This window comes from Nuphar pumila, chromosome 16, assembly GCF_984573655.1.
Source record: "Nuphar pumila chromosome 16, dmNupPumi1.hap1.1, whole genome shotgun sequence".
NCBI lineage: Eukaryota > Viridiplantae > Streptophyta > Magnoliopsida > Nymphaeales > Nymphaeaceae > Nuphar > Nuphar pumila.
The window spans coordinates 85,812,251-85,836,937 of NC_143264.1; the positions used below are offsets into that span (position 1 = coordinate 85,812,251).

At 37.3% G+C, this 24,687-nt stretch overlaps 1 pseudogene; it reads right to left on the reverse strand.

Moving 5' to 3' along the window:
• Positions 1 to 17,364: 17,364 nt before the first annotated feature.
• Positions 17,365 to 24,486, reverse strand: LOC149813962 (NAC domain-containing protein 21/22 pseudogene; annotated as a pseudogene).
• Positions 24,487 to 24,687: the final 201 nt, after the last annotated feature.

Sequence of the window (24,687 nt, forward strand, 5' to 3'; positions counted from 1 at the left end):
TAATTCTGGCAATGGCAAAGATATTTTGAAAATATTGAAAAATTATTGACATTGACAATTTAGTGAGTTATGTTAAAAAATGCCCATGCTCATTGTCTTAGTAACCTTTCTTACTCTTGGGCCCCAACCTTGGTGCCAGGCTTCTCAATGGGTAACTGACCCAAACCAAACACAAATTGCCAAGTACCATAAATGTGTCGATCCAAATAGTGTCCAAGTTGGCCCAAATTTGACAATATGATTTTTCTTTTATTTTTACTCTAAAAAATTGCCCATGTAAAGAGACCTAGCCACGTTGGCTCAGCCTGCGGTACTATGATCTCTGTCCATGTCAGCATAAAACTCCAAAGGACTTACCCCTTAATAATACACAAAGCCATAGAGAATTAATTCATTTTCATAAATGTGATCACATATAATGTATTGTCATACATTAGAAGGAATCAAAAAGACACATCCCCTTTACATGTTGAAAATACATTCTCAGTGCTAGCCCTTTAGTAAGAAGATCCATAGTCATTTTCTTCATCCCAATTATATCAATACATATCAGATGATTCTCAGTCATTTCTTTAATAACAAAATAGTTTAACTTCATGTATCGACACGAGGTTGAGCTTTTGTTATTATTTGAAAAGGACACGGCTGCTTCATTATCATAAAAGATTTTTAGTGGTCTCTCAATAGAGTCCATAATACCAAGACCCATAATGAAGTTTTTTATCCAAATGGCCTGAGATGATGTCTCATATAGAGCAATAAATTATGTCTTTATGGTATGAGTGGCAGTTGTAGATTGATTTCCACTTCTCTATGAGACATTACCGCATGCTAATAGTAAAATGTATTCAGTAGTAGATTTTTTACTGCCAAGACATCCTTCTAAGCCCGCATCAGAGTATCTAATGACCTTTAGGTGGTCAAATTTTCTGTAGGTTAACATGTAGTCCTTCGTTCCTTGTAAATAGTGAATGATCTTATTTGTTGCCTTTCAGTGCGCAATGCTTAGATTTGACTGATATCTACCAAGCATTCATAGAGCAAATGTTATATCAGGTTGTGTGCAGGTTTGTACATATCGCTAAAGCATATGAAACAGTTGTCATCTGAGTCTTTTCATTATCATCTTGAGAAGAGTCCTTTAAGCTCAATTTATTTGCATTCACTATGGGTGCAAAACTAGGAAAATAATTCTCCATCCCATATAAGAACTTTAAGGATATAGGATTTTTGAGAGAGGCCAAGGATAACCTTAGTTCTATTACGATGGATCTCAATTCTAAGGACATATGTGGCCTCACTCATGTCCTTCATATCAAAATGAGAGGAAAGAAAATCTTTTGTTTAATGTAATAGACTCAAATCATTAGTTACAAGAAGAATATCGTCAATATATAAAACCAAAATTATAAACTTACTCCCACTAGTCTTAATGTAAATGCATTGATCAACAATATTTTTAGTGAATCCAAAGTTTATAATTACTTGAACTTTTTATACCATTGGCGGGAGACATGTTTAAGTCCATAAATTGACTTCTTCAATTTGCAAACTAAATAATTTGAGTCATCTACACTAAAATCAAGAGGTTATTGCATATATACCTCATCTTTCAGATCTCCATTTAGGAAGGCAGATTTCACATCCATTTGATGTAGCTCTAAATCAAAATGAACTACAAGGGCCATGATTATTCTCAATGATTCCTTAGTTGAGACATGAGAAAAAGTCTCATTATAATTAATGTCCTCTATCTGTATGAAACCTTTTGCAACAAGCCTAGCCTAGTACATCTTCAATTGACCTTTAGAGTTTATTTTGGTATTATAGACCCACTTATAACTAACAGGTCTAACTCCATCTGGTCGAGGTACAAGATTACACACTTGGTTCTTTGCCATAGAGTCAAGCTCTTCCTTCATGGCATTGATCCAATGTGTTGATCTTTCACTTTCAATGGCTTCTGCAAAGGTGAAGGGATCATCATCAATATCTATGAAATTATTAGACTCTTATAAATACATCACATAGTCTGGATATATAGCAAATTTTCTGGTCCTCGTAGACTTCCATACAGGTGTTATAGGTGATTCAAAATGAACTTCTGTATTCTATTGATGTTGTATATCCTCGTTAACAACTTACTCTATTTGAGATTGATGTTCATTGACCAGACTTTTCTTGACATTATCCAAAAGGACAATGACAGAAAAAACTGGGTCTTTCTCCTTTGCAGGTGTGGAACATGAATCCTGCATTTTTTTAAAATCAATATTTGGAGATATATCTATCCCAATAGAGCCATTTTCAAAAAATCTTGCTTTATTTGTTTCTATTATCTGTGGTGTATGAGATGAACGATAAAACCTAAAGTCCTTTGACCTTTCTGGATGACTAATAAAAAAACTATTAGTCATCCTAAGATCAAAGGCTTTTATATGTGGGTTATATAATTTAGCTTCAGCTAGACATTCTCATATGTGCATATATGACAAAAAGGGTTTCTTACATATCCATAACTCGTAAGGAGTCTTCTGAACATCCTTTGCAGGAACCTTATTCAAAATGTGCATTGTTGTCTTAGGAGCTTCACCCCATAAGGTCAAGAGAAGGTTTGAGTGATTCAATATCGCTTGAACCATTTCTTTAAGCGTATGATTTTTTCTTTCAGCTACACCATTCTGGTAAACATTATTAGGCATGGTATACTGATGTACAATGCCTTCCTCTTTTAGAAATCATGCTAATGGCCCTTACTTTTGTCTCATCTCAGTGAAACGATCATAATATTCAGCACATCTATCAGACCTGACGACCTTAATAACTTCGCTGGTTTGTTTCTCTACTTTTTTCTTAAAGTCCTTAAAAACCTGAAAGACTTTTAATTTTTCAAATAATAAGTTAAGATACATATACTGTGAGTAATCGTTTATAAAGGTGATAAAATACTTTTTACTTGTATAACACGATGAAAAAACAATACAAACATTTGTATGCACTATCTTCAACTTTTCATTATTGTGTTTGACATCTTTCTTATATGTATTAGACTGTTTAGCCTTTATGCAGTCAATACATGACTCTCTATCTATGACATCAAGGGATTCAAGGGTTTATTCTTTCATAAGTTTTTGGACTCTCCCTTTCGAGATATGTCCTAACCTTCAATGTCAAAGCAAGTAGGATTGATCTTTTTTTAGACCACGTTTATTGTCAATCAATATATTCTCAATAGAATGGGATTCATGAATTTGGAATTTGGTTTTTAATCGATATAAACTATCACACACATACGCATAACCTATATTAATAAAAGGAAATTATAATAACAAGCTTGGAATTTTCAATTTTAAAACTAAAACCAAACTTATCAAGTTTCAAAATTGAAATCAAGTTCCGACTATAGAATGAAACATAAATTATATCAACCAAATCCAAAATGAATCATGATTCCAACACTACTCTGTAGGTCCCAACGTTCTTAACATGCGAACACATTTTATTTCCTGAGAAGATGTTTCTTTCATGCTTTGTTGGTTCCCTTTTGTTCAGAAAGGCTTGCAAAGAGTTGGCAATGTATATCATGGCATCAGAATCAATCCATCAACTATGCAATAGAATATGAATCAAATTGCACTCATGAGAAATGAATGACTTATTACCTTTATTTTTTAGTCATTTCTTATGCTTCAAGCAGTCCATCTTCTTATCCACTTCTTCTTGCAGAAGAAACACTTTGTAGAAAAGCCTCCTGACTGAGATTTGGCTTTTGCCTGAGAGTTAGAACTCTCTTCAAAGGCCTTCTTGTTGTTCTTCCTTTTGAAGAAACTTTTCTTTGGCCCCGACCTCTGTTTTTCCTTATAAGAGGCCATATGTGCACTCGACACCCTCTCACCCTTCAATTTGTTCTCTTCTTCAACACACTTGGATAAAAAATTATTAAAAGACCACTCATCGTTATATGTGTTTTAAGAGATTTTAAGGGGTTCATATTCAATAGGTAATGAAGTCGAAATCAAATGGACCAAGAAAGAATAAAAAATAGTGAACTTCATGTCATTCAACTAAGATGCAATATTCCTTATTTCTAAAATATGCAATCGAATATGACTATCACCAATATATTTCATAGATTACAATTTGGACATGAGTGTATTGTCTTTTGCCTTATTAGAACTGATAAATTGAACCTTAATGGCTCCCTGAAATTCTTTCACTGTTCTGCAGTGAGGAATGATGCCTCGAATATTCTTAGCCACTCAAAATTACAAAAACAATAAAAAAAGTTTGTTCGATCGCTCCCATTTCTCAAAGGTAACCTTCTATTTGGCTATGCTCTGCTCTGTAAGAGCGAGAGGTTCATCAGTTCTAAGGGCCAAGTCAAGATCCATGTAACCTAGAGTGAACAACACTATTTTTTTTTGTCTAAAAAATTAGATTCGTTTAAAAGAGAAATATTACTAGAACCATCGATAAGAAAAGAACCTGATACAACAAGAAACGAAAGATAAAACTTTATTATTGCGCATACGAGACTTGTGATGAAAAGGTAAAAAGTGATACCCTTTATTATTCATATTTTTTGAGACAAGCATAGTTGAGGCATTATCGTTCCACTTTGGTGAAAATGATAATATTCATAGTTGTTATATCTCTTTAATTCACAAGGAATTGACTCCAGTTGGTGAAACTAGCAGATCTTGTAACCAGAAGTAATTCAACATTGTATCTTTAGGTACGAACATGCTTCATAGGCTGTAATACACATCTACTATAACACCCTGTGTGAATTTGGAACACAACAACCTACCTTTGGGTAGAATTGTTGTTTAATAAAGTCACACACAATCATAATAATGAATCTTAATATGGTCCAAAGAATCTTCAATCAACACAACTCCGATCACTTTGGTGATTGCAAGAATCGTCCAATCAAGATCTTTTACCAAAAATATATTCATATTATGGAGCATGCACATGCACACATGTTAATGCATGTATATTAATGACAAAATATACTTTATATCATCAAAATACAAGTTCATGCTTCAAATTATATACATAAACTAATTTTGATGATAAAATATCATGAATTTTGTCATAATTCATGCTTAAAAATATTATGCATAACTTAACCAACATAAAATAAATGAATTAACATGCATAAATTTTGCTTTCTTAACAATGAACACTTATAAAACATGAAAAATAACAAAAGCAAGCTCATATGGGTAAAACTCGGGGTCCTCAAGCTAGAACCAGTCTGAAAATACCCTGAACCAGTCTGAAACAGCTCCAAACTGATTGTCTAAGGGTCTAAGCTGGCTTTGAACCTAATGAACCAATGCAAAACATAAATCAAAGTTCATAAAACCCTATAACTGAATGAGAAAATCTCTGCATTTTCATATATTTATGAAAACAAGGTCTTTACATCTCAAAAATAATAAAAAATTGAAAGGAATCAGTCAAAAATGGCTATGAATTGGTCTCGAAAAGGGCTGTATCGATCATTGATCTGGTTCAAGTTTGAATAGTGTCTTACCCTGTTATGGATCCTATCTGGTCCAAATAAGATTTGGGTCAGACCCGATTCAAATAGGATTCGAGTATGACCCAATCCAAACTGGATGTGAGCCACACCCAGTCCAAATAGAATCCAGGCCGAACACGGTCCAAACTCACTACAAGAAATCTGCAGATTAGCGATGGACGTTATTCGATGGTAATCCATCACAAATCTGTAGCTAATTTGTTTAGCGATGAATTGGCGATGGCGTAGCGATGGATAGATTCTGTTGCAATTTTTTGGTTGCTAATTAGCGGCAAAACTGATTTGTCGCTACATCCATCGCTAATGCGTGATGGATTAGCGAATGTCATGATCTGTTGCTAATCTATCGCTAAATAAGGACTGATTTGGTTTTGCGACAGATACATATCCATCGATAATCCGTCGCTAAAATTTCATGACCGATACATTTCGGTCGCTAATTTTCGTCGCCAATTTAACGATAGATTATATTTCATCGCAAAACAACGACTGATTCAGTTTTTAAGACCGATTAATATATGTCACTACATTCGTGATGGATATTAGAGATGGATAATATTCGTTGCTAATATGTCAAAAAAAATTTAAAAAAAGAAAAAAAATATTTAAAATATAAATATCGAGAAAAAAATTATAATACAATTTATATAACCTATGTATAAAAAACAAAATATACATAAAAAAATATATACAAAGCAGGTGAAACAAATTTAGCACAAGCTATAAGTAGTTGAACAAATTTAATAACCCACTATAATTCTCGCCAAGTTCAAATTAGTTACAAGTGAACATATACAAAGAGTTTTGTTTGAAACAACAAGTACGTGAAACAAATTCAATACACGAATCTAATCATCGCCAAGATTTGAAGCATCATCCTCTTCATTGTCTCGATTTGCCCCTTCATCCATGCCTCCATTAGCTCTTCTATGCTGATCATCTCCAGCATCCTACAAGAGAACCAAAATGTTAGTATTGATAAACAAAATATAATGAAATAAATTATATGCAATGCACCTAATCTAAGGAAATCAAAGTAACATGTTTGAATGACACATAGACTAGCAATAAAGTGATGAACATTAACAGAATTCAGATATGTGTTCTAAGGCTGACAAAAAAATCATAGTGATTCAATCATGCAGATATGTGTTCTAAGGTTGTCAAAAAAATATCATAGTGATTCAAGCATGCATATATGGTTTATAAGGTTGTCAAATAAATGTTTTATGTATCACAATCATGCATATATGTGTTATAAGGCAGTCAAAAAACTTTCATAGTGATTCAATCATGCATATATGTGTTCTAAGGTTGTCAAAAAACTTTCATAGTGATAAAATCATAAATATATGTGTTATAAGGCAGTCAAAAAACTTTCATAGTGATTCAATCATGCATATATGTGTTCTAAGGTTGTCAAAAAACTTTCATAATGATAAAATCATACATATATGTGTTATAAGATAGTCAAAAAACTTTCGTAGTGATGAAATCATACTTATATGTATTCTAAGGTTGTCAAAAAACTTTCTTAGTAATTCAATCATGCATATATGTGTTATAAGGCAATCAAAAAACTTTCATAGTGATGAAATCATGCTTATATGTGTTATAAAGTTGTCAAAAAACTTTCATAGTAATTCAATCATGCATATATGTGTTATAAGGCAGTAAAAAAACTTTCATAGTGATGAAATCATGCTTATATGTGTTCTAAGGTTGTCAAAAAACTTTCATAGTAATTCAATCATGCATATATGTGTTATAAAGCAGTCAAAAAACTTTTATAGTAATAAAATCATACTTATATGCGTTCTAAGGTTGTCAAAAACTTTCATAGTAATTCAATCATGCATATATGTGTTATAAGGCAGTCAAAAAATTTTATAGTAATTCAATCATGCATATATGTGTTATGAGGCAGTAAAAAAACTTTCATAGTGATGAAATCATGCTTATATGTGTTCTAAGGTTGTCAAAAAACTTTCATAGTAATTCAATCATGCATATATGTGTTATAAAGCAGTCAAAAAACTTTTATAGTAATAAAATCATACTTATATGCGTTCTAAGGTTGTCAAAAACTTTCATAGTAATTCAATCATGCATATATGTGTTATAAGGTAGTCAAAAAACTTTTATAGTAATGAAATCATACTTATATGCATTCTATGGTTGTCAAAAACTTTCATAGTAATTCAATCATGCATATATGTGTTATAAGGTTGTCAAAAAATTTATAGTGATTCAATCATGCATACATGTGTTCTAATGCTAGCAATAAAAATTCATAGTGATTCAATCATTCATACCCGATGGGCACCAAAGCTCATGTTGAATGCAGACAAAGTTTTTCTATCTCAAAAAAAGTTGCACAACTCATTATGAACAAAGTTGGGAATGACTTCATGTAAAAAGCCACGCATTGTATCCTGAAGAAGCTGACAGATACCATCCCAAGAAACAACAGGGTCAATCAGACGATGGGAGTTGATGCTGTCTAGAGAACTCTAAGAGCCCTGACTACAGAAGGCAACGACTGGTGTGGTGTTCATGTTACTCCCAAACCCGAACACATGACATTTTTTGGGTTTACCAGTTGCAGTCACCCATGCTGCAGGATCAAAAGGCGGATGTTGAGTGAAGTCATTGCCATATCGTTCTACCATCTGTTGCTCGTATGACTCCTACAAAGTAATGATTACAGTAAGAATTAATAAATAAGAATTATAATGTTTATGATAATTTAATTCATGGTAACTTGTATATTACAATGTTTATTAATACAATAAATGCATATCATTGTCCATCTTGCCTTCTCTGATACGAACTCTCTCATGCTCTTACATTTATGTGTTTCAACAAACACATCCTTGTAAGGCACAATGCCTCCTTTTTTGGCTTCCTGCATGGTTAAATGATAAAAAAATCAATTATAAAGTATGCAGAAATACTTATAAATTTGACAATATATATATATATATATATTATTTATTTATTTATTTATATTGATGAGTTACCATTTTCTTCTGGTGGCGCTAAAAAGTCCTAGAACCACCTGTGTGTAGATGGGCATCAGGCATCTTTGCTGAGTTTTGTGCAGCCTTTGCTGAGCGGTTTTGAAATTCATGGCTCACCCACTTGTCGCACATTGCATCCAAATAATTCGTCCTAATAGTAAAAGGGTCATGGCCCTTCAACAATAGTGAATCATCTATCCCACCAGTTGCTTTTATTGTTGTTGTCTTTATATTGTGCAGCATGTCGGTAAAGCGATTGACAGCCACCTTCTGTCACACTATTCTTGCGTCATGCTCCGCCTTTACAGTCGCAGAGCGATTCAAAGCCTACAAATAATTTCAGAAAGTTAGTGCACATGACTATAACAAAAAAATTATATATAAAACACATTATTTATGATAAACGATTGTATACCATGAATAAAGACCACAATCTTTCCAATACCTCTTTCGGATACTCTTTTCATTGAGCGACCGATCCTGGTAGATGCTGAAATAGTGACTTTCTAATTTCTCGTATTACTTCTTGTGGCTTGAACCCCGCACTGCACATGAATTGGTACACATTAACAATCGACTATTGATATACACTATTTATAAGATAAGTATTGGAGAAGTGACAATGTAATACTTATGGTCGACTATCGATATACACTATTTGAATGAGTCATCGTGTGTCAGACTGAGAAGACCCTACATCCGACATTGTCTCGTGATGTGTATGAGTAGCTGGTGTAAGTGGGTCATGTGCAAGCGAAACATCATCTACAAAACAATCAGTTAGAAATTCATACAATGCACATATAAACTAATCAACTGTACATTTATTTAAATGATATACCTATTGAAGGATTACGTGAAGATAAAGGCTGAGACTGACTATCACTTGGTCCTCGACCATTGGGTGCTCGATCACTGTGACCTCTACGAACCATATTTTAACAATTAAAAATATTTTTGAATCAGTTACATAACTCTTGATTTTAGCATGGACATGACATATGCATGAAATTTAAATATTTAAAGGTCCTACATGAATAAGTTTTATAATTGTGCGTGTACATGCTAAGTATGCATGAAATGTGACATGATATGCAATTCCATGAACATGGATACATAATCAAATAAAAAATAACTTAATGCAAACATGGATACAATCATGTCAAACATTACAATAGATTCAAATCATTCATATCACAACAATACTAGCTCGAGTATGCTTCTTTATCACTTGTTTGACTTTTATATTTTTTTTCTTCCTCCTTCTCCTCTTCGTCTTCTTCTTCATTGGGCGCTCATCCACTTGGTATATCATTTGAATCACATTCTTTCATATGTGTGCCATCTAACAATGGAGATGTGACATGCATGAAAACCATGTGTGACATCGTGACCATAAGAGAAGTCATACATATCATTTGATTGATAGTAATCACCGTCTTCAGAAATCTTGTCTTCTTGTAATTGATCATACTCGGGGTATAGTTTAGACTTCACCTTGTAAACCGTCCACCATTCATTTCTGACTGACTTCATTATATTCAGAAGTATAGTAAACTTGTTGAGCGTGCGAGGCTAATATGAATGGTTCATATGTTCCAAACCTTGATTTATAATTCACCTCCATAATGCATGAGGCTTTGTCGACTCTTGTTGCTGTGAGATCAAACCAATGACACTTGAATAAATTAAGTTACCGTGTTATTTATTCCTAAATAAGTCAACTTTATTATTTCTTCAATAACACCCTTGTAGTCAAGTTTATTTTCACCATAACTGCTACCCTTGACACACGTGCCACTATTCATCGTTGACTTGTTTACACCATAGTCTTTTGTATGAAATCGATAACCATTTATGATGTACCCGTTGTAACATTGCACAACTTTGGTCAAACCATTTTGTAAATCACTTATTCTTTGATCATTAACATCACCATGGCGGGCCTACAAGCATAAACAATTACTATAATCATGACCAATTAAGTAACATATTGTTGTTTACACGAAAAGAATGCATGTCATCGTCCTTACCAACTCTTTGAACCATGCCCCAAACTTATTTTCATGTTCTTTCTGTACTTTTGAATCAGTGAGATGTGAAAATTCTCTTCGCAACTCCAGATCAAATCGTCTGCACTTAACAAATATTTATATTACCGAACCATAGATGCATGTATAGAACTTAGTGTTACATATTAAGTATACTTACTTGATGTAGGGGTCTATCGCTGAGCAATTAAAAAGGATATAGATGTGTGTTGCATCTTGCTCTCGATCTTCCAAGAGTCTTGAACAGTAACTGCCAAAGGCATGCCCAAGTGGTTCAAATATCAATAGTTTGTCAGCCATAATAAACTATTCTCCATCATCATTACGAGGTGGGCAAGTGTAACGTGTTGGAATGTGAGGTTCAAAGTACATAGATGACAAATTTGAAATCTCTTCTAAAGTGTACGCCTCACAAATTGAACCCTCCACTCTTGCTTTATTCCGAACATTTTTTTAAGTCAAACATGCATTTGTCAACAATATACATTTCGTAATACAATAAATTCCCAATAGTATTAGAGAGAAAAGTATAAATAAAAATATACCTTTCAAATGGGTACATCTACCGATATTACACAAGACCACCAACCCTAAGTTCATATGGCAAATGTATGATCACATGTTCCATAACATTAAAAAATGCTGGCGAAAATATCTTCTCTAGCTGACAAATAGTAGTGACGACAGAATCCTCGAGATTCTTTACCTCAGTTACTACAACTTTCGATGCACACAATGTTCTAAAAAATCTACTCAACTCGAATAATACCCCCCCCCCCTATAGGTTTGTCTAACATATCATGGAATGCTAGGAGAATCAACTGTTGCATAATGACATGACAATCATGGCTCTTCAACCCATATAAATGTCCCTCGTCTATCTTTACAACCCAAGCAATGTTAGAGACATATTCATCTGGAAATCTCAACTGTCTCAACCACTGACATACTTACTTTACTTAATCTGGTCCAAGCATATACATTGTCTTTGGTTTCAGTACTTTGCCATTGTACTCTTGGAGTTCCAATTCTGGTCTTTTACATATTATTTTTAAATTCATACGGGCCTTCGAATTATCCTTCGTTTTCTCTTTGACATTCATTACCATATTGAACACATTATCAAATATATTTTTCTCTACATGGATCACATCTAAATTATGTTGTATCAATAAGGTCGACCAATATGGTAGTTCTCAAAATATAGATTTCTTTGTCCAATTGTGATCCTTCCTAAATCCAAGGAAGGGTGTCGGACTACGAGCATCTGTCGGTCCATATGAAAAGTATCACAATCGTCTTAAAATCTTTATGTCAGACAATTGTGTAGGTAGACCTTCTATTTTAGTTGTGCCTGTTCGGAACATATTTCTTTGTCGTCGGAACAAATTGTCGTTGGGTAGAAATCGACAATGACAATCAAACCAGCACGGCTTTATTCCATGCATCAATCTAAAAGAGTTTGTATCTTCCATGCAGCACGAACATGCCAACCTGTCATGTGTGCTCCAACCAGATAACATACCATACGCAGGGAAGTCACTAATTGTCTATAGAACAACAGCCTTAATATTGAAATTTTGTGTTTTGTGGGCATTGTATGTGAGAACACTGTCATCCTACAGTATTTTCAGTTCATCAATCAATGACCTTAAATATACATCAAGATTTTGGCCTGAAGAGGTAAGACCAGAGATCAATAGAGACAAGAAAAGATTTTGACACTTCATACACAAGCTTGGAGGAAGGTTGTATGAGGTGACAAATACTGGCCAACACGAGTATGGAGTTGATATACCCCCAAATTGATTAAATTCATCTATATATAAACCAAGCCTAACATTTCTCACTTCCATTGTGAAGGTCTGATGAGTACGATCAAAGTGCTTCCAAGCTTCCACGTCAACAGGATGTGTAATCTTTTCTTCATCATGTTGAACTTTATTTGCATGTCATCACATACGTTTAGTTGTCCTCGAAGACATATATAATTGTTGCAATCTAGGAGTGAAAAGGAAGTAGTGGAGCAACTTGTATGACATTTCTTTTGACCTCATGCTACCATTACCTCTTGTCTTTGGCTTGAACCGAGGATGTCTAAATGACAAGCATGATCTGTTATTTTCTTGATCTTTAAAATACAATATGCAGTGATTTGGACAAGCATCTATCTTTTGATACCACATACCTAGAGTGTTGACCATAATCTTCGCACGATAGAAATTTTGTGACAATTTCTCATCTTTGGGCATCATACTCTTCACAATAGAGCATAGATGGTCAAAACATGATTGACTCAAATTAAACTCGGACTTCAGATTCAGTAGTTGAAGAACTACAGACAAGATAGTGTGACTCTCGCAACCATTCTAAAGTGGCTCATCAGCATCTCTAAGTAAATCATAAAATCTACTCGCTTCATCGTTTGTTGATTCTTCCTCTACCCCAGTTGGTACATCAATAGGACCCATAGCATAACCCAATTCTGGTTCTGCGGCATCAAATATCAAATCCATAAATGGATTATCGTGCACCACATCCACCCGTATGTCAAAATTGTTTCAAAATTCTTCACCATGAAGCATCCAATTCTGATAACCACTCACAAAATCCTTCTTGTATAAATGATGTCTAACTCCATGAGGTTCTACAAATCGATTATTCTTACACATCGTACAGAGGCACCTGATTTGACTGATAGGATCCATTGTACTGACACTTGTCGTTGCAAATTCAATAAAAATGTCAACATCATTCATATATTCAAGCGACACCTTATTATCAACTATCCTACGCTACATCCATTCACGGTTTACAACCATTTTATCCTATAATGTTACAGATATTATCTTCACCAGTTAAAAGAGAATCATAATAATGCATCGATAAAAAAATATCAAATTTATCATACATTATTGGTGGATATATATATATATATATATATATATATATATATATCACAAAGATATTTAGAAAGATGAAATCACATTCATAAACATGATACATTCAATTTAAGCATGTTTTCATAATACAATTTCACATGGAGAGCATAATTAATTTGAAAATAACTTCATGTACGCATGGATACAGTCACGTCAAACATTGCAATACATTCAATCATTCATATTATAATAATGTCAAATATGTACCTACAACAAACACACTCCAATATTCTGCTAACTACTACCATGACTAACATGGACTCTGAACTACAAAAATAAGAGCACTTCTATTTTCATACATTCAAATCATGCTCAGCATGATCTCTGAACTCCAGTAAAGCAGTCCTAGATATCCACAACTAAGTGAGTGTGTGAACAGAAAAGTGTTGCATCCAAGAAAGTAAATAACAAGTGATGCTCTTGCAGGACTTACTCACTACGGGTATTTACCCGATTTGCATTGCTTTTGCCTTTGCATTTTTTTCTTATTTCTTTTTGCATTGCATTTTTAAATGCATGTAATGCTTAGCACCAAGCATCGCGCAATTAACTCAACTACGTACCTGTAAAGCACAAATATACAAAACAATACAATACTAAATAATCTACTCAGCCCTCTTACAAAGAGAGAACGCTACAGCTGTACACACACACAACGACCAACTTATCATCACCCGAACAGACCTTCATGATTGGTAGATACAGATCAGAGGCCCGACAAGATGAATGGTGCTCGACTAGTATACGATTGCTCACCGCTATTCCCGCACGAACAAGGGCAGAAAAGAAAAAGAAGAAGAAAAAAAACACAAAGAAGGGCCAATGGAGAATCCGGTACTAGCCGATGAGAACCGCGATAGTGGAGGGCCTCTGGGTCGGCACTCGTCAAGGAGACAATGTGTGTTCCGACGACAACGGTGGTGCAGAGTGGACAAAAGAAAATAGGGAAAGAAAAGAGGGGATGGGAGGTCGGCGATGGCGCCGCTCCGACGGCTTGCAAATGGGGAAGGAAGGAGACGAGGAAAGGACTCGAGAAGGGGGAGGAAGAAGAGGAGGTCGACGATGGCGCCGCTCCGACAGCCTGCGGATGGGAAAGGAAGAAGGTGAGGAGAGGACTGGGGGAGGGGGAGGAAGAAGAGGAGGTCAGCACACGGCGGTGGCACACGACGGTGAGAGAGATGGAGTGAGGGAAGAAGGAGGAGCTGATGGAGAGAAATCGGGCGGCGGGCGACGATGGCACACAGCGACAAGAGAGAATGAGTGAGGAAAGAAGGAGGAGGTGATGGAGAGAAATCGAGCAACGGGCGACGATGGCACACGGCAGTGGTCGGCGGTGGCACACGACGACGAGGAAGAAGGTGTGAGGGAAAAGGAGGAGGTTATGGAGAGAAATCGGGCTGTGGGCGATGGGCGGCGGGCGGTGGGCGATGTGCGAGGGATGAAACAGAAAGGGAAAGAAAGGGGCTCGCATTAGGGTTTTACGAGAAAAATTAGCGATAAAAAAAATTTGTTGCCAATTAGCCACAGAAAAATTATGTCACTCATCCATCGCGAAGTTGCGATGGAGTTTGGGATGAAATTTTTCCATCGCTAATCTGTCGCTAATTAGCGATGGATTTTGAGATAAAAATTTTATGTCGCTAATTCTATGACTAATTCTAATTTTAAGGACGGCTTGTTTTCTCTAGCTAATCCATTGCAAATTTGTGATGGATTATTTTCGTTACAAACTTTCATCGCTAATTAACGCTTTTTCTTATAGTGATTGGACCCAGTCCAAACTAGACCCAGGTCAGACCTGGTCAAACAAGACCAGGTCCAAACTGGATCCTAGCTTTCCAGATCAGATCTAGACCTAAAACCCTTATGGGTCTGGGTTTGATCCTGGGACAGGACCGACCCAAGGAACCAACATACCTGATCCACTTAAATGGGTATGGATCAAGCCGCCATGAGTTGGTACACTCGACCCGACCCGGTTCCAACTTTAAAACAAAAACTTGAGGGTTTTTGTTTGCAATTTTTTAGAAAACTGAAAACCCCTTTTGGTTTTTTCAGAACCTGAATGGCTCTCCGACATCAGCGGTTGGCTGAAAAAACTGTCGGCGATGGTCTCTGGCGACGACTGTCAGATGGCCGGCCAAAGAAGAAACTGAAGAGGGCAAATGCCTCTTCGACGACTTTTATGATAGGGGACATCATCGGTGAGGCGGCGACCCCCGACGCTAGTCACCCTTTCAGGCGACAGTCTCCTTCATCTGGCGACGACCTAGATGAAAACCCCCTTCCAACGAAGGGGTTTCATCGCCTGACCATTCACTCCAGAGGTCGGCCGGTGCAAAAAAAGTGAGGGCATTGTTCCGATGACCGTCCATCTACCAACAAGGCCGCCAACAACTGATGGCGCCCCTCACCTCCTCAGCTAGGTTGCATCGGCAGGTAATATGTAGAAACCCTCTGTAAACAATTTTATTAGAAGGTCATCGGGGCTGCAATCGGCATCGACGTCGGTGAATAGCAATCAATCATCAACTTCCACCCCCATCCTCTGACAGTTGCAAGGAAACAACTCTTTGAATGCCGTAAATGCCCCTCCCCCCGACACCGATGAATCTGCTGGAGAAAGTTGTCCCATGGAAACTGTGTATCGCCGACGTGACCTCACCACCGACGTCGGCATTGAAAGGGGCTCCTTCACCAGTCCGACCACCTGATAGTCATGTTCCACTATACATTGCTACAGTGGAAACCCTGACTTGCGTTCATTTTTTTAAAATCCGGACACCTTTGGCTTCAGAAAAAAGAAACCGAAGGGCCTCTGGTTTATCTTGCGGTTACCGGTACCAGCGACCAGCCAAAATGTCACTGACGACGGTGCCCCCCACTCGGTCGATGGTCTCCCTCTGCGAGTGAGTCAGGGCGGAATAAGAAAAATTGTAGAAACGGGGAAACCCTGTTTCTGCAGTGTACAATGGTCAGTCCCAACCCTGCAACCTGCCTGGTGATTGCAACTGTCGTCGGCACAAAAAAATGACACGGGGCAGAGTCAGATACGCTGACATCAGTGAGCTAAAACCAATGCTCCCGACACACCCACACATGTGCAGCGGAATTACACAAATTGTGAGCCCATAACCCAATGTTGGCGTATTCGCAAAAACATATCCAAAATGTAAATACATACTTGTAGATGCCATGAAGTGATGTGCAGGTGCTTGTCATTCTTCGCAGCCTATTGACACCTACGATGAGCCTAGGCCTTAGGTCGATGGTGAGCCGGACCCTGAACCCAATAGGAAATTTCCTAAATGTGAGTAATGAGGACGTTTGGTTGATGTCTCTCATCATACATACAGCCCAAACCCCTTTATATAATGAGAGATAGGGGTGGTTATGTGAATATGGTCTCTCTACATTCACGTACCTCCCACCCCCACTATCTGTCCACTAACTTTCCTCTAAACAGCCCACTAACAGTATCAAATCAGAACAGCTTATGGGTTGGTCCCAGACCCGTAATGTCCAACATAAGATCATTGCAATGGTTGTGCATCAATAACTCAAATCAAATAAATCAACCTCTAACATCAATTCTCTTCAGTACAAATTAAATGAGCAAAATAAAACCGAAAGACGTCTATAGTAAAACTGTAAAACCATACATGAAGCTGACATCAATGAAATGGACTCTCCATATACACATATACAAACATTCACTGCATTTATCACAACCAAAGTTTCCTCATTCATATTCATATTCAATGGTCGTGTACCACTAATTCTGTAGAGGAACATCAATCTGCTACTTTGCTTTCTCCAAATTCCATCTCTGCAAAGAAGTCGAATCTTTCAATATCATCTTTGGCCGTGGCTGCAGGGGGGAAAGTGAGGGCCCCGCAGTGTTGCTCCCCTAAGTTTAGCACAGCACTGCTAGAGCCATAGTGTGAGAGATCAGTCAAGTATGGGAGACACTCGTATCCATCCAAACTGAGATCATGTGCATGGTTGATATGGGTATGAGCTGCTTCCAAGAATATATTAGTATGGGATGAGGCGACCATGTCGTCATGGCCATCCCCTACGTTGGGCCCGGTGCAATATCCACGGTTTTGGAGAAAAACTCTGCATAGTACCCAGTCCTCCTGTGGGAGTATCAAAGGGAGAAGTAACTATCAGAGAGAAGAGTTTTGTCTCGAAGAAAAAAAAAATTATGGGAGAGGAGCATTTATATATGCATTATATGGCTTGTTGGTTTCGTGGGAATTACAATCTTTTTTGTATGAAAATGGCTATTTTCCAGTTGGAACATGAAACAGATGCGACCTGCGAGAAAACTGGTCAGCCCGAGGCGCCCACAAGGGTCCACACTTTCTGCAGGACGTGGAGTTTTCGTATGAAAACTCTCCCCCATGGCTCCCTTTGGGGAAATATTTTGCTGGAAAACGTGATGTCATATAGGGGCCTGGTTGCTTCTCGAAGGGGTGAGCATTTCATAGGAAAGGCCCACCTTGTCAAACAAACGGGTCCATTTGTTTTGTTCCCATGGATGTGAATGAGTTTTTATGAGAACAAATTTCTAAAGAATCAAGCCAGCTCAACCTTCTCATAAGAGTTCCTTCATGTAGAGGAGATATGAATGGATTTATACATAAAAAGAGAAGGTGGTGGAAAAAACTAGGGCCCACTTATGCCAACACAGGGCACTTTCTCACTATAGTGATAGTGATTGGACATTTGTTTCACTCGTGGTGGGAAAAGGGATGCCAGCTCAACAATTTCTCATGTAAATTGCATGAACAAGTGGCGGTTATGGTTTCCAACTCCAGATATCCGGATGATGTTGGGCATGATTGATACAATGACATGATGATGATGATGATAGGGGGGATTAGTATGATGTGGGCAATAATAGTCTGCTATTTCTTCAAGCAATGACAATGTTGGCAATCAAAAGGACATCATTTTTCCATAGGCCCGAGTTCTTGTGTGTATCTGGATATGGGCAGCTGTCCTCTCAGGTCCAATGATTGAAGAGGAGAACAAGTTGGAGTATCCAAAGTTCAGATAAAATTTCTGTTCAAGCTGCAATTTTCTTTGGGCCATGGAACATCTCAAGTCATTCATGAATGGTCAGGTTAATGCTGCTATGTTTTCCATTGCGTCAAATCTTTTGAAAGTAAACATATGAGACACCTGCAACCTGATGGTTAATGTATGTCTTGGTTTCAAGCTCTCACAAGGTTGCCTACCAAAACAAGACACTTGGATCAAGAAAGATGGGCATGATCTTGTTTGCTATTTAACCTTCAAAACTCATTTTACCATTTAGGGGTATATATATATATATATATATATATATATATATGATTTTGATGCTTTTTGGAAAACCCACTTACAGATGGAAATCGGACGCTTCAAACATGTTTTATAATGAATAAACCATGTAGATCACATGTGATTGGAAATCCACAATTAGTTTTTTTAACATTTTCTTGAATGACTGGTGGATCAAATCCTACACGTGATCTAAATGGTTTATTCAGTATAAAACATGTGTTGAAACGTACGATTTCCATCTATAAGTGGGTTTTCGAAAAAGCATCAAAATCAACAGTTTGAAATGCACCCAAAGAACTTTTTTTCAAAAAAAAAAAATGCACCTAAATATTTTTATCAAAAAAATAAAATGTTTACGTGGAAACATATCCAAATTGCCATTCTTAAAAAATTGACCAGTTGAATCCATGTGAAGCCAATACTGGTTGACACCTATGATTTTTTGCTAGTTAATACCGTATCATCGAAGCAGACAATACTTTTCCTTCTTACGGGAGAATTCGGGGTCCACACGGGATAGCTGCATGGACTGGTGTTTGGTTGCAAGGCCTGTTCACTTTGCTTTTGGTGAAAAAAAAAATGACCCTTTTCTCACAAGAAAGAGACGTTTTCCTGTGAAACAATTGGAGCCTAGTAGCATTTGATACACACTCATCTTGGGCGAGTGTGAGCACACCTCTAGGGATCCGGCTCTTTTGTTCCACAAAAATGGGACGCAAGCCACGTTTGCTTCCAGTTTTAAAAAAAAGACTGTATTCTATTGATCATAGCTGTCCACTTTCCCACCTGTCTGTGCGTATGACCATAGCTGTCCACCATCATGCCAGGATCGATGCACAGTATCATATGTCATATGACATGATGCTTTTATGACCGTGGGTGTGCGTGTGGAGATTCTATCTCCCTAGCGGGATCCTATGCCGAAATTTAGCCGTCCCACTGATGCATCTGGATGGAGGTGAGAATTTGACTAATTCTAACCATTGGTTGCAAAGTTAGATTGAATCACGTAATATGTGACATGATAGAATCCGTACTCAATAAAATTGGCTGCCATATACAACTAAGGTGAATGCCTTCTTGTTTATTTTTTTAGGCAAGCTGGGGTTATAGGCAGACCCCCCACCAGTTATTATTCAAAGTACCACTGGGGTTTTGAACCTGCAACGTCCCACCACAGGGAAACGTGCACTGATAGCTCCTACCAACCACGCGCGGAACGGGTAATGAATGCATGTGCAGAATTGATCATGCATGGAAGCAAAGGATGGCATACCTTTGGTGGTGTGTGTGGGGTCTCCAGCCTGTACTCATGCATGACCCACCTCGTTTTAACACCCCTTGGGGCTCTTCCAAGGTAGAAAACAAGAGTCTTCCGCATCCCTACGATCATATGTGATGTCGAGTCGACCACCGTCCGATCTTTGCCCGTGGCTTTCCAGTACCCCTCCTTGGTTGCTCGATTGGTACGTGATCCAGTAGCATATTTCCGGTCCCGAAAGTTGAAAAAGTACCACTCGTTAGCCCCAAGCTGTGCTTCCACTAAACCAAGGTTAAGGACAGTCAGTTCACATTAAATCCTAAAATACATGACCATGAGTAATCGTGCAATGCTCGGCCTCGTATTCTGTTAACGATACACTGGGCCTAGCCAACCCTCTACTCTAAGCAGGTTGATTCATCAAATTGGCTCATAATTCACAGAGAGGAAGATTTGATTTTCACCCGAACCAGTTGTATTAGCCCTTCACGACGAGGGCAGATCAGGTACAATGTGATTGTACACTTTCCATGTGCTGCTGCACCTGATCGCCCACCATCTGCTGTTGGGAACCATAGCTGAAGTGAAAAGATCAGGTGCAATATGATTGCACAAATATTTGTGCATTAAACACCTGATTACCCTCCATCTTGGGTTTGTGGGGCCTAAGGATTGATGGAGGGCAACCAGGTGCTTAATGCACAAATTTTGTACAATGTAATTTTACCCGATCCGAACTCATAGTTGAAAGGCTGTATCCTGCAGATGGGAGGGGGGATCAGGTGCAATGTCAATGCATACTTTTAGCCTGCTGCTGCACCTGATCACCCACCATATATATTTGAGATACAGGCTGTCCGTTGTGGGGCCTAAAAACATATGATGGGTGATCAGGTATAACAGTACACTTAAAGTGTGCAATCACATTGCACCTGATCTCAATTCCAAAGATGGTGGGTGATCAGGTGAAGCAGCACACTAAAAGTGTGCAATCACATTGCACCTGATCCTCCCTCCTTCACTACCCAACGACCTGACTGAGCCAACATCAACCTTGCCTCAGGATTTTTACAAAACGGATCCTATCTTTTGACATATACAAAGGATTCTATGTTGATCCTAGCCATCCATTTGATGCATCTTGATGGCTAAGATCACTCCACATCTAGGTGAGAATGTGGACTAATCCTGGCCAATGGTTGGTCGGCTAAGATCAAATGTAGGATTGTTATCATCATGTGTCAAATGATGGGATCCATACCCTTGTTTTTTGAGGGTGCATGTATATCTATGCACCCACTTATCCGGAAATATAAGATAAAATGTAAAATCGAGTTGTTGTGGATAGTATTCTGACTTCCCGACTTATCCTGTCTCCCCATATATCGTAAGGGCAAACGTCCAAGATGCAAATTCTTGTGAAATTTTTAATTTTTATTTTTAAAAAAATCTCAGCAAATAAATAAGTTGAGATTGTAAAAAAAATAAGAGATATAAACAAAAATAAAAATGAATTTCCCAAGAATGTGCTAGTCAAAACATAAAGACTGGCAAAATCATCTTATATTTATTTAAGCAATAATATCATGATATTTTGAACTCGTTATTTTCACACATTTTTTATATATTTTCAAAATATTGTTTATACTTGTCATACTGCTCCAGATGATCCTTGGATCGATGCAACCACTTATCAAAACAACTGTGATAAACTGGGATATATATTGCACATGGCTCTACCAGACAGGCGGTCAGAGTCACCAGTGCAAGCCTGGGTGAAGCTTTGAATCCATGCCATATATTGTTTGATTTAACCATAGACTTTGCCCATGAGAACTCTGCTTTCCTGGTGAGGGAGGACTGTGGTCTGTCACCTGACAGTGAATGACCATAGTTCGAAACCCCAGGAAGCCGCCCCTTGCTGCAAGGTCAAAGCCAAGTGTATTTCCCAGTGGGCAGGGGGAACACCGATCCATCATTTGAAAGAGGGATGGGTTCCGTCATACAACGGTTTCACCAACTGAAAACGTCTCAATGTATGATTGGTGCGTGGTATTATGAAAAAACACCAAAGAACCCTCTCTCTCTCTCTCTCTCTCTCTCTCTCTCTCTCTCTCTAGAGTAACAACCAGAGATAATCCCACATGCAAGTAAGCAACCCGTTATACACAAAGGCCGAAGAATATAAGATCCAATATCAGGTTTTTTACTCAAATAAGAACAAATATGAGTTGGATGAGTAAATTAAGCAAACATTAGAAAGCAACACAGTTTTTTTCCTTTTTTTTTCTTTTAAAGCAATCAGAAAGCAACAGCTAAACAAAAAGATCTCTTAAGAAAGAATAATTGGTGCCTCTTTCCTCTTATAGTTATCCTTAATTTTAGCCTGTGTAGTTATCAAAAAAGCATTATGTGCTGAGAACAGATATAATAATGACAGAGAGAGAGAGAGATGGTGTATCAGATTTGACAGAAAGGAACAGTCTCAAGCAAAATCCGTAATTGGTTTGCGTTTCTCTAATCTCTATCCATTTATGTGTGCATAGGAAAGAAGAGTGATGTAATATATATATGAGAGAGAGAGAGTACGTCTGTTTTCTGGTGTTGGTATCCATTTTTTTATTCCTCTCTCCTAGCTCTAGTTCTAATCTTTCTCTATCACGGGCTATAGGAACATCTTGAGTGGAGATGATGGCACTCTCCATTCCCAGCCTATAGGAATGTGGCTATGGTGCCTGTTTGGCAACAAACCGTTGAGAATTCCTACGGGAAATAAAATATCACCATATCCAAACACTAGTGGTCCACCAGCATATGGACTGCAAAGTACGATTTTAAGAAAATATCAAAAGCACAATGAAGTTAATGATTACTGCCTTCAAAATATGTTTTTTTACCAAAAAAAAACAGAAAGTGGAGAGCAATCTGTTTCCTCCTTTGAAAAAGGAAAAACACGATAAGTAAAAAAAACCATACTTAGATGGGGCACAGGATGAGATCATCAATATGTTTGCTTTCTGGATCTCATCCAATTGTGCTTGGATTGAACAGCATGATGAATGATCTTTTTCTTGTATGAATGCATAGGCTTAGGTCTTCAAAATTAGTCTTCTCGTCCATGTGGACATATTATGGTCCTGTCATAATCATTATCATTAAGCCTTGTTCCATTCGTGTGAGCTCAGTTTATCAGGAGTCATGTGGTGCAGGGGGTAATAGAAAATTGAAAAATTTACAAAAACACGCCTAACTTTTGAGATATTAAGAAATACATGCATGGTTAACAAAGCAATTCTCAAAAGTTAGGCGTGTATTTGTAATATTTCAAAAGTTAGGATGCGTTTGTACATAGGCCAAAAGTTAGGTATGTTTCTGTAAATTTTTATAGAAAAATCATGATGTGCTATTGATTTCTCTTCTCTGTAGTTATGACGTGCTATTAATTATGACGTGCTCCAATGCTTGAATCATGGAGAATGAATAGGATTGATTCTCTGAATTGCTTTTGAATAATAACACATTGAATAACTCAATTCTGTGATGCATGCTTCCATCTTAGGACATGGAAAAGAAATGAGCAGATTTTCATTTTTTTTTCTTAATTTGACAACTTTAGCTACAAAAATAGGGTGTAAGGTTGTTGATCTTATTGTGTAAACTTGAAAAATAAATCTGTCTCATCCAAAGTAAACAGAGAAGTTAAAGAAGTTAAAGAAAAGGGATTGAAGGTATGAAGCATCCATTGTGGGATGATTCGTGTGTTATATGTGCTAGTTAGTGGCCGTAGGTGCATAAACAATTGCATCTAACGTTTCCTATGATAATGGGGGAAACTATATGAACAACCAAACTTCAAATGAGTGGAATAAATTATATTGATCAATAGTTGATGACCATGGTGGAGCTATAATTAACATAATTCATCGCATAATATTATTTCTAGCAGAAGAATTGCAGAAAATGTCCATTTCTTCCATTCTAAGGACCTCATCACTAGAAAACAGAAGGAACATATAAAAGAACAAGAAGAAACACTCATTGGTGATCCCTTGTGTTCAACATCATAACACAGAAAGCATTATCATAATCATCATCATCAACAAAACGATACCAACAACAAGAGAAACAAGAAAAGCATCACATGCTTACCTGGTAGCATCCATGGCTCGCACGTGTGCAGGTTTACCTCCACCATGTTGTCACAAGGCAATCCTTCGTTGGCAATCTTCTTGTACAGATAATAGCAAACCAACTCCTCATCTCTTGGATGAAACCTAAAGCCCGGTGGGAGTCTGGCCTGCATGCTTTTCAAATCCATGGTTTGGAAAAGCACGGGCTAAAGGAAATGGGAGGTTGGGAAGTTCTTATATAGAAGTAGCCCGCTTTGGCCAGGCTCTTCATGATCAAAAGGCACAAAAAACAATAATTATATAACGATAAAAGTATTACTATTATTATGACAAAATATTATTATTACTGTTATGATAATATTACTAATAATAGATGCACTTGTTATATC